This window comes from Diachasma alloeum, unplaced genomic scaffold (genome assembly GCF_001412515.2).
Source record: "Diachasma alloeum isolate Michigan unplaced genomic scaffold, Dall2.0 Dall_scaffold_00845, whole genome shotgun sequence".
Lineage (NCBI taxonomy): Eukaryota > Metazoa > Arthropoda > Insecta > Hymenoptera > Braconidae > Diachasma > Diachasma alloeum.
In genome coordinates this window covers 21,852-34,734 of record NW_021680969.1, presented here as the reverse complement: position 1 = coordinate 34,734, position 12,883 = coordinate 21,852, and the positions used below count along the sequence as shown (strand labels likewise).

The window sequence follows — 12,883 nt, the reverse complement described above, 5'->3', positions numbered from 1 at the left end:
CAGTAGCAGTCCCGCTGTCTACGGAAGCCCGGTCATGCCATCGAGTGGAGGGAGTATGGAGGTCATGCGTCTCCACTCGCAAACAGTTTTGGGTGACTAACGTAGTTCGTCGACCGCGAAATATTAAAGTCACCAACTGACATCTAACCTTAAATACTTGTCCAATTGGAGCTAACATTGGACTAAATCTGGAACTTTGTGCAACAAAAATGAATTAACATAACAGGGGGGATTCAGTGGACAAAGAACTTTATTGTCAACACATTCATTTTTGTCGATTATAAAAGTAAATTCACCTTTGAAAGTGGAACACAAATTCTAAAATCCACAAACATTTGCAGTTACATACTGTTTTTATCAGAGCACATTGAGTTTCTCATGATAAAACCAATGAGCATATACTACAGGCAAAGGTAAAAGAAAGCGTTAGTGGAAATGCGTAAGTAAGAAATATAAATAAAGTACATGAATTATTAATTTTGAGCTATTAATTAATCAATTGTTTAAATTCGCTATTCCTCTATTTAGATTGACTGATGATCGAACGTACTGACATTTTATTTTTGATTATCTTCACAGAATTTATGGTATTCTGTCCTTGGTGGATAAATTTTTCAACATTGAATTGACTGATAGCAGTGCCACGGATTCTGATAAACAATCACGAAGGGTGAGTTGAATAAATAAATGATTTTTGGAATTTTTCATTCTTTGAACATTTTACAAATTTGTTGTCGTCTTCCTGGACTTGTCACATATATAAGTAAATGAAGAATTCTTCCAGAAAATTCTATAGCAAAAGTCAAAAGGCTCTCTTTTGCTCATGAAACTCTTTACTGCATGTATTTTCTGACCTATTCCCCCGAAACTCAATACACCCCACCCTCAAGGACAATGAATAATCATTGAAAATTTATTCTAAAAGGTTCAATCATCTGTGAAGAGCTGTTTCTATCCATGGTTCTGTAGTCCAATACGTCCAGCTCCCTAACAACGAGGTTTTTACCCAGCTCCACCAGGAGACTTAACGCAAAGAGGCAGTAGTGCAGACTCGATTGGAATCCCTGGTATTCCACTACCTCTAATTTATACTCCAAAAAACAACTGAACAAAATGATGAATCAATAAATAGAACATTCACTGGATAAATCCGGATACAAATAGACGTAAAATAATTGACAAATGTGAGGAGTGTTCAATTTTCTTCATTCATTTGGAATAATTCATGTGAAGTAGGTATATTTGTAGTTCTTTGCTCATGAAAAAAAATGTTTTAGTACGTCGTTCGCTATTTAGATCCTTTTTTCCATTTTAAAGATAATTGTTCTGTAGAAAAGAGAGCATTAAGAAATACCTTTTGTTCAATCCAGGATTATTTCATGAAGGAGTGGATTTACGAGTAAATGCCTCGATACTTTTTTGTTAGAGAAACAAGTTTTCTACACAACATGTCTTGTGACATTTCCTCTTATACCAAACCCTCATCGTGATAATCCGTGAACCACAATTCTTCATTGTTTTTCGTAAATTTTGAAATGATGTCCATAATAACTGGTTGCACGATAAAAAATGTTGAACATTCTTGTGTAACTAAAAGAATTACCTCCCAAAAAAGACTTATAACGTCTTGGAGTGAAGCAACTGATTATTGAGAAGATTGAACATTTAACTCTTCAGAATCATTGGCTAAATATCATTAAAATAAAAAGTGATGAAATATGTCAATAGATATTAATAAAAAAAAACGAATCGTGGTGATTCATTCTCCATTATCCTCCGGGTAAATCAAATATCAGTGATTGCTTATTCTCCTTTTGAAATTATGTTATTCTCAATTCAATTTCTCTCCTTACATGAATTATTTAACTACAGTTTGTCGTCTATTTTTTCGTTAAAATTTCTGTGAATTATTTTCGGTTATGGTGCTCTTTTTGCTCAGAATTGAGACGAGTATTACGTGCACGTTTCTTCGAAACGACTTTTCTTGTTGTGTATGTTGCTTTGTTCGCTAATTGGAATATAATTAAAACAATTAAAGCCTCACAGGCAAGGGGTGTTGAGGGGCTACAGACTGTTTCTACCCTCAAGAAACATCGAAATAAAAGAACGAAAAAAATAGCTTTAAAGAAACATGGATACAATATTTGTGGCAATTCAGCGTAGAGAAAAGGACCATTAGCAAGTTCCTTCTTCGGCACGTAGTAATTATTTATAATATTATTAGCAATAAATTAATTTGTTCTTTTTATTTATTAATTCTCATTCAAGCGTCAAAACTTCTATGGAGTTTCAATAGTTCATACAGCTTAATTACATGATTAGATAATTGTTAGGGGTCGGCCGGTGAATGTCAGAAATTCAACTCTTTTATTCGATACACCTAATGGTGTTTCAAGATATATCAAAGATTCTTTCTTTTTTTTGCTTTTCCTCATTTCGCAAATTTTTTATCATTAAATGTTAGAAATTTTTGGGGAAATTGAACTTTCCACAGAAAATATCCATTGATCAAATCATTATTTTTTCTGAGATAATTTTCTGGAGTATTTGAAGCCCTGGGCCACAGATTAAAATTGACCCAAAATTAAAAATACAAAATTCTTCCTCATCTGTTAGTGAAGAATCTTCCCTTCCTAGAATAAATGGATGATTAAATTTGTTCTTCATAATTTTTCGAAACGCTTTTGACAATTATAACTCATGAATAACGGCAGAATTGTTCAAGGAGAAAGTACGTTGATCATTCAACTATTTTATGATTTATTCATTCGTATTCAGAGTGGTGAAACGTACGCAGATAACTTGATCGTTCTTTCCATCGTTGAGTCAACTCCATGAGGTTGAATGTCAAAGATTTTTTTTTTCAGGGAAGGAAAATCCCGACATGAAATATTTCTCAAACTTTGCATTGAAATTTACTCATTACGAAGTGAGTTGATTGATTTATCAAGGGGACGACATAAGTTGATTGGTTGTAATTATGAAATTTTATCCTTAATGAGTGCCATTACGGAGAAATATCTCGTAACATTTCAGTCCAAATTATTTAATTATATACATAATTAAATAAGGTGTTGAAATTTTTTTTCCAGGTCATTCGTCATGAAGAAAAATAACGAATTGAAGCTCCTACTTTTATTCCGGAAAAAAAAATCAATAGAAATCAATAAAAATTTTCGATAGCAACCAGTGAGTGTATTGTGGATACCCATCCTCTCTTCATGTCTTACGATAAAAACTATCGAAATTCGAACATCAATATACAGGAGGGATTAAAATATGTCGAGAGAACAACACATACAAAATTATTTCGAAGAAGGCTATACGTATCCAGAAATAACTAGTTTATTATCCAAGTATCACGATATTGCAATATCATTAAGACAATTGTGTAGAATATTGAAGAAAATGCGGTTAAAAAGGAAAAATATCACCGAGGACTCGTTAGAGTGTATATGCAGTGCGATGATTGATGAATTAGGTGCAAGTGGATCATGCCTCGGTTATAAATCGATGTGGCGGAGGTTGTCGCAAACTTATGGGCTGAAAGTTCGTAGAGAGACGGTTTATGAAATTTTACACTTATTAGATCCTGAAGGAATCGAAAATAGACAACGCCATAGATTGACAAGAAGGAAGTATAAAGTCCCTGGGCCAAACTTCTTATGGCATGTCGATNTCGAGATCTGAGCCTCTACTTTACTCAATACTCTTTGAGTAGCATCATAGAATAGGTACTTTAGTTTACAAATGTACTGATAATCATCTGTGGTCAAGCATTCGGCAATGTCTTTAGAGTCACGTATGAAAAAATTCAATAGGCTTATCCTACAGGATTTCCTATAGGATTTCCTATAGGTTTGCCTATAGAACAATTCTATGGAGAATTGAAACACTTTCTATAGGATTTCGTTCCCAAGTCTGCGGGAATTAAGATTTCCTATAGATGAAAGATCTATAGAGGATTTTTTGTAGGATAACTTATAGGATTTTTTATTCAGGGAGAACATTGTTTAAATAACCATGGAATATCTATAGGAAAGATGACTATGGGAACTGGGCCATAGCAATTCGTTTATAGGGAATCTGTTCATGGGAATTTGATTGTTTATAGAAATTGTTCCATGAATAACCATGGGATTTCTATCGGGGAGATGTCTATGGGAATTGAGCCATTTGAAGTCTTTTATAGGGATTCGAATTTTTTATAGAAACTTTTCTATGGATAACCGTGGGTTTCCTATAGGAAAGATGACTATGGGAAGTGGGCTATATGAATTCGTGTATAAGCATTTGCAATTTTCATAGAAACTATATTCTATAAATGACCATGGGATTTCTATTGGGGAGATGTCTATGGGAAGTGGGCCATAGGAATTCGTTTATGGGGAATTTGATTGTTTATAGCAATTGTTCTATAAATGACCATGGGATTTCTATCGGGGAGATGTCTATCCGAATTGGGCCATAGGAATTCGTTTATGGGGAATTTGATTGTTTATAGCAATTGTTCTATAAATGACCATGGGATTTCTATCGGGGAGATGTCTATCCGAATTGGGCCATAGGAATTCGTTTATGGGGAATTTGATTGTTTATAGCAATTGTTCTATAAATGACCATGGGATTTCTATCGGGGAGATGTCTATCCGAATTGGGCCATAGGAATTCGTTTATGGGGAATTTGATTGTTTATAGCAATTGTTCTATAAATGACCATGGGATTTCTATCGGGGAGATGTCTATCCGAATTGGGCCATAGGAATTCGTTTATGGGGAATTTGATTGTTTATAGAAATTGTTCTATAATTGACCATGGGATTTCTATCGGGGAGATGTCTATCCGAATTGGGCCATAGGAATTCGTTTATGGGGAATTTGATTGTTTATAGAAATTGTTCTATAATTGACCATGGGATTTCTATCGGGGAGATGTCTATCCGAATTGGGCCATAGGAATTCGTTTATGGGGAATTTGATTGTTTATAGAAATTGTTCTATAATTGACCATGGGATTTCTATCGGGGAGATGTCTATCCGAATTGGGCCATAGGAATTCGTTTATGGGGAATTTGATTGTTTATAGAAATTGTTCTATAATTGACCATGGGATTTCTATCGGGGAGATGTCTATGGGAATCGGGCCATAGGAATTCATATAGCCCACTTCCCATAGTCATCTTTCCTATAGAAATCCTACAGTTATTCATAGAAAAGTTTCTTTAAAAAACTCGAATCCCCATAAACGAATTCCTATGGCCCGATTCCCATAGACATCTCCCCGATAGAAATCCCATGGTCAATGATAGAACAATTTCTATAAACAATCAAATTCTCCATAAACGAATTCCTATGGCCCGATTCCCATAGACATCTCCCCGATAGAAATCCCATGGTCAATGATAGAACAATTTCTATAAACAATCAAATTCTCCATAAACGAATTCCTATGGCCCAATTCCCATAGACATCTCCCCAATAGCAATCCCATGGTTATTCATAGAACAATCTCTATAACCAATCAAATTCCCCATAAAGGAATTCCTATGGCCCGATTCCCATAGACATCTCCCCGATAGAAATCCCATGGTCAATGATAGAACAATTTCTATAAACAATCAAATTCTCCATAAACGAATTCCTATGGCCCAATTCCCATAGACATCTCCCCAATAGCAATCCCATGGTTATTCATAGAACAATCTCTATAACCAATCAAATTCCCCATAAACGAATTCCTATGGCTCGATTCCCATAGACATCTCCCCGATAGAAATCCCTTGGTCATTTATAGAACAATTTCTATAAACAATCAAATTCTCCATAAACGAATTCCTATGGCCCAATTCCCATAGACATCTCCCTCATAGAAATCCCATGGTCATTTATAGAATATAGTTTCTATGAAAATTGCAAATCCCTATACACGAATTCATATAGCCCACTTCCCATAGTCATCGTTCCTATAGGAAACCCACGGTTATTCATAGAAAAGTTTCTATAAAAAATTCGAATCCCTATAAAAGACTTCATATGGCTCAATTCCCATAGACATCTCCCCGATAGAAATCCCATGGTTATTCATGGAACAATTTCTATAAACAATCAAATTCCCATGAACAGATTCCCTATAAACGAATTGCTATGGCCCAGTTCCCATAGTCATCTTTCCTACACTGAGAGAAAAAATTTCTGAGAAATAGAAAATATACGATTGATCGAAATAATTGATCGGTTTGAATAGTCCCAAAAAAAATGAATTGCAACACCAAGACATCGATTTGATTACGGTATTTTCAGTTGAAATTAAGTGAAATCGACTTATAAATTTTTTTCTTCATTGTGAGCAATTTTTTAATGCGGACGAAACTATATTCATTTCATCAGAGTAGTTGAATCATAGTGTAGATCGCCAGTGTTCTTGCAGGAAGCTATCGCTCCTGTAGAATGATTGAAGAAATCTGTGTCGCTATCGAAAAGATTTTAGCATCAATGTGATTTCGAATGCCATCTATCGCTGGAAATATTAATTCTCAATAGAAAAGTAGTTAAAACTAATGGCTCATTGGGTGGTGATGAAAAATTCTCAATTATATTGAAAAATATAAAAGATTGGAACAATTCTCTGATATTTCTCTTATAAAACAATGAAAAATGCAAGCGAAGCTACGTGCCCTTGATCAAATCCGATCTAGACTTGGTTTCATCGTGATTCTATAACAATTGATCGAAACCCTAATTTAATCGAACTTGAGCAAACTACGCGCAATCCATAATATATTCGATTTCAACTCGAAATCGATTGCTCTTATTATTTCGATATTTCAATGTTGGAATGGGAATTCTTTGATTGAAATTAATTATGAGAAGCTCAAGCTGCAATACAATCATCTGAAAAGTTTTTCTTTCTCCATCGAATCAATCTCGATTCAATTTAAACAGTCAGACCAATAATTCAAGAACTTTTTGCTTTCGCCGAAAATCATCAGTGCATTACTAGCATAGTGCTGCACTTCTGAATCTAGATAGTCCCCTATAGTTTTTAATCCCTCTGCATATTCCGTTCTAAAATCTACTCCATTGAAGCTAACAATATATTCGATTATTCCAATAGACTACTTACCTGTAGGTATTGCACTAATGTGTCAATTTATCTTCTATTGATTCCTGATAAATGAAAATTCAATACAATGGAATAGGTTTTTTATTCATTTTATTCAGGAAATACTTTTGTATTACATTATATGAAGTCATAAATTTTTTGAATGCATCGGTAACTCTTAATCTAATAATAATAATAATTACGACAGGACAGATTGTCATAAGAGGAGCATCATTGAGTTCTTTCTCCTACTTAATGTTCCTAAATGTTTGTTTCTCATTTCACTTATCATATCATTTTGTGGGAGTATTTATCAATAAACATTTCAGTTCTGGAATAAATTTCAGATTATCAATGAAGGGAGACAACAGATGTTCCACACGATAAAAAGAAAATATCATAAGTAGAGTGACTAATCAAATCTGTATTCGTCTATACGTGCCAATCATCTGTTGAATTCACTTCATATGCTTGAATGTGTTCTATCATTTTCACAGTTTTTAACCCACGAAGTACAAAATAAATTTTGTCATTGGACATGAAGATATGTTTAATCGTTCCGAAAGATGGGAGGGAATTATTTTATTTTATGCACACTACTCCATCTTCTCTGTACATGATACCATTGTATTTAACCCACGATAGCAACTGAATCTCATCACTTATGTCCTCAGGTAGAGCATTTCTAAAAAAATCGACGTTATCAAGGAGTGACAAGCGGTAATCGTATTGTTTACCGAATGTTCGTAGGTTTTCCATCGGTTTATTGAGATAGAGTCGATAGGCTAATTGCAGCTGATGTTTTTGTGCAAGTGTGTGAGCTGGATTCAGACGAGAGGTCACAGTATGAGCAGCATGTTTGAACTGTTTATGCTTTCCTTCATACCGGATTGTTGTGACATAACGGAGCGGACCTAACTTCTTCATAGCTAAAATGTAATGCAATAAAAAATGGTGTTTGGGTTTTAAGTTTCCAAATAATTGTTTATAGAGTTTATGGTGTCTAGCGATGAGATTTTTCAAAGACCTAGATGATTTTTCTGTGAAACTGGGAGCCATCACTGAACAATAAATTTGTCTCAACATTTTATACAATTTTCATACTTCGTGACCCACAGGTACTAAGTCCCCCACAAGCACACCTAAATGTAATATTATAAAGGCCATCTCTGATACTGTAATTTTGATTAATTTATCTTTCATTTGTTTCCTAGTGAAGGGGGGAGGGAGGTTGGTTCCTGGTTGGAGACCGACGTTCACGCGCGATAATCGATTATTTAACTCTTTCACAGAAAAAATTTCTCCACAAGAATAAAATGGTGTAGAATTTGTCCGATTTCATATCGAGCAATTCCTTCATTTATATCGTGGATTGGATCCACGGTTGGTACGTCACATATATGACCAATTACAGAATTGAAGACGCATTCTTCTTTAATTCCACGAGTAGAATCCAAAACATCTTTTTGATACTTTAGTTTCGTGCGTAACAGCTTTTTATTTTCATTTACTTGTGTTTTAACCATTATTTTTGTAGCTTCGCAGGTCCTGCAGAAATACATTGAGTTAAAACTCTTTTGGAACCCTAGGAGAGCATTCAGTCCTAAATTATCCCCCAAAATTCTTGCAACTGCAAAATAAACTGTCTCTTTTTTCCCGTCAATATCGACTATGATGCCATCACTCGCCAATTCCTCCAACTCTTTTATCAAATGAGCAAACATAACTTTATTCCCGAATTGATCATAATCCTTCCCTAGGTGTATCTATGCAAGGAACAAATTTTCCAATTGGCTTGCAAACTGGGGGAGCAGGCAACTTATAGAATAGTAAACTCCGTTGAGTTTTTTCAGACCACGATGGCTTCCCAGAGGATTATTTGATTCGTACGCATCAGAAAATAAATTCAACGGCATTACGTTCTTATCTCCAAAGTGATTTTTTATTTTTTTCCACACATCGCCCTGTAGCATAGAAGAAATTATGTCGTCGGTGGGGTCGGTTCGATTAATTGAATCCATAATTGAGTTATAAACGTTAGGAATCTCTAAAAACTTTTTCAATACCGACTTCATCGAAACGAATTCAATGGTAGATCTTCTCATCGTTGGGGGGGGGGCTTCCTTTTCTGTTTGAGGGGACGCTAATGACTCGATTGGTATTGTTTCTGGTTGAATAAGATAACCGTGATTCTTAAAAAACTCAAAACATTTATACTCAGTGCGAAAATCAGATAAGGTATTTTCAATAATATCGAGGGTCATATTCATTTTTAAAGATTCAGAACAATTAGACATGATGGGTTTCGCGAATAGTTTGAACTGTATTGACTTGGAATTCGTTGATGGTATTCAGAATATCGTTAGCTGTTGTTCGATTCAATGAACAATCAGCATACAATTTCGATGCCAAAGTGGCTGCCGCGTTAGTATGTTTCCTCTCTAATTCGTGTAAAAAATACTGAGTGAACTATGATCAGAAGAGGGTCCTGCTAAATTTTTCTCGATATTCATGGGATAACTCAGAGGGACTTGACATTCTTCCGGGATACTTGATCGATATGTATTCGGAACGAATTCTCCATTTGATGGTAGAATTGGTTCAACCGTAATTTTTGGATCAAATGTGGTTTCAACAAATTGGGGTGGCTCGATCTCTTCATCTAATCGTATTTTTTTAATTGGAATCATTTTTTTACTAGATTGGCACGGCTCTGAATTTACTGATTCATCCCCCGATGTGTTTTTAGTAAATGGGATTTATAACTATGAATAGAACTGAAGGACGAAGTACATGCCGAATATGGACAATAAAACCTCCCATAAGCTGACTTATGCATCATCTTGACATGCAAGATGAGCATGTCTGGTTTGTTGAACTTGATTAAACAAATAGGACATGGAAATATCATTATGTTCATTGTGATTGTTGTTGAGATTGAACACATTCAAGAATTACTAACTTTACTTTTTCAATATAAACTTAAAATAGACAAAATATAAATTTTTTCAACAATCTTGACAATAAGCTACAAAAAAACCTGAAAGATAATTTTCTATGAGATCAACTCTATATTCAGTCATTCTGTATCACTACTGAAGTTAAGGCGGGTAGGTTCTTAAATTCAGTATTCTTTGGACTCATTATAAAGTTAACATTAATAACTGTTGAAGAGATAACGACTTCCTTATGAGTGACCAAAAAAAATTGGTCCAAGTGACAAAATGAAAAAAAAGAAAAAAGAAAAAAAAATGGCAGTATAAAAAAAATGCGAGTGATTCAATTCTACTCATTACAAACTTGTTTCTATCGAAATTGAAGAAAAGAAATTGAATTTTTGCGGGAAAATTAATCTTACATTAGTTAACGTCTAGGTCCATTGAATCTCCTGTTCCAGTGTGTGCTTCGTCAGTAGATGTCGCCACGATTGTGACACGTTTGGACTTGTACTGGGCTAGATCTGTCAGTACCTCAGCGATCACTCCATCGTCGTCCATCTCGAGGTTGTACAAAGTCTTTTTGATTAGACCCAGGATATGCTGGCTTTCGACAGGGAACTTGATGTTTAAAATAATAAATGATTTAAATACAACATCCAATGCCTGCAGGACTGTTGTTAGTTTGTATTTCACTTCTCCGATACAGGCATACACATCAGTTACAACTGCGATGGTACTCCCAACGACCAGAACGAAGGGCTTAACAGGCTGTTTGCATTTCTTTGCAACAATCAATCTGGCCTCGATGGTTTCGTCAATTTTTTCCTTGCTCTGTAACAAAACAAAATATGGTGACACAATAAAAGATAATGTTTTTGGACCTCTATTTCCTTCATTTTTTTTCGCTCAGAATTGAGACAAACGTATTTTAGTACGTTGCAAATTGAACTCCATTCCGCGTTGATGAACTATGATTTTTTCGATAATTTTTCGATCATTCATTTTACGAAACTGCCACACGTATGATTAAAAAATTTCGAAAAATTGTAGTCCGTAGAGAAATTATGGCCTTCAATTGGCGTTATATCAAGTTTCAATTATCTCAGGCGGATTCTGATAAAGGAAATGGAAAAATTAATAAATTGGAGTTCAAAAAACTTTGACGTCATTTTTTGTCAGCATATTAGGGCTGTGGGAACCAAAATTCAAATCAAGCTGTCAAATAATGACCAGAGACTCCTGCGACTAATTAATGAATGATTGAAATGGCTTGGAACATTTTTCCATTATTTCCATTATAAAATAGATTATCGATTTATTGATCAATAAACTCTCTTCAAATATTCCACTACTTAATCAATCAACTTATCGTTGAGAAAAATGCTTTGTAATCAACAACTTTGAAATAATTAGAGAAACATGGCCTTTTCTCTAAGAGATTCTAGTAAATTTCTGTTGGAACTCTAGAAGAATTCTGCAGTTATTATATTAGAATTTATTTTGAAAATTTTATTCTAAAAAAAAAACCTTTAAAATCTATTCTATCTGTTTACGCCATTTCTAGACGATATTTAAGAAAAAAGTCAATCTATCTATTTTTCCTACAAGAATTCTTGAACTTGAACTGTCAAAGTTTTTCTCTCGTGAGTTTTATCATGAAGGAGAAATTAAAATACATTGGGAAAAAAAGAAGATTTATGTTCAAGGTTTCTATTGAAAAATCATGAATGATTGAGTTTTCTATTAAAAATCTCCTATAAAAATCACACAAAAAACTAATAAAAATTGAATTTCAATATAATTCCTATATAGTTACAACAGCCATTTACTAGAATTTTGTAAAAAAGCTCAGAAAATTTCATTGAATTTATTAACACAGAAACATAGATTAAATATCCAGCCTCTGATTCCTCGATAATTCAAAATATTTTTTTCATTAATTCAATATCATAATTTTTAGTACTACACGCCTCAGCTTGTAACAGGATACTATCTTCCCTGACGGACCAGTCGATAGGGCCAAATCGAGTTGTGCACTCAGTCGATAGGTGGTCGAGATTGATTCGATGGTCATGTGGGTGTCTAGCTTATCAATCGACCAGCCATCGACTTGTTAGATACTCGAATACTGGTCGATTTCAGAGGTGGGGGTCGTGTTACCGACTGTCCGTCGACTCAATAGGGAGTCGAGTATTGGTCGATGTGGAGTATGAAAGCTATGACATCGACCAGCTATCGACTTGCTAGAAACTCAAGTATTGATCGATGTTGGGTGTGAAAGCCATAATATCGACCAGACATCGACTTCTTAGGGACTCCAGCGCTGGTCGATTAGGGAGGTAGGGGTCGTGCTATCGACTGACCATCGACTTATTAGGGACTCGAGTGTTGGTCGATTTTGGAGGTCGACGTCGTGTTATCGACCAGTCATCGACTTATTAGGGACTCGAGTGGTAGTCGATTATAGAGATCGCGGTCATGTTATTGACCAGACATGGACTTATTAGGAACTTGAGTATTGGTCGATTTGCGAGGTCCGGGTCGTGTTACCGACCAGACATCGACTCAATAGGGACTCGAGTGCCGGTCAATTTTGGAGGTCGGGGTCGTGCTATCGACCAGTAATCGACTTATTAGGGACTCGAGTGCTGATCCATTATGGAGGTCGCGGTCGTGTTATCGACTAGATATCGACTTATCAGGAACTCAAGTATTGGTCGATGTTGGATGTGAAGGCCATAATATCGACCAGACATCGACTTCTTAGGGACTCCAGTGCTGGTCGATTATGGAGATAGGGGTCGTGTTATCGACCAGCCATCGATTTATTAGAGACTCGAGT

General features: G+C 35.1%; 1 long non-coding RNA gene across 3 annotated transcripts; it reads left to right on the top strand.

Moving 5' to 3' along the window:
* Positions 1-23: 23 nt before the first annotated feature.
* On the top strand, positions 24-3,672 carry LOC107044948. Of its 3 annotated transcripts, none has more exons than XR_001461387.1 (4): positions 24-413; positions 580-670; positions 926-1,232; positions 3,093-3,672. It is a non-coding gene; the product is annotated as an uncharacterized LOC107044948 (long non-coding RNA). The 3 variants fall into 3 exon arrangements; XR_001461386.1 differs by having other exon boundaries at positions 24-439; XR_001461388.1 differs by having other exon boundaries at positions 24-439; positions 529-670.
* Positions 3,673-12,883: the final 9,211 nt, after the last annotated feature.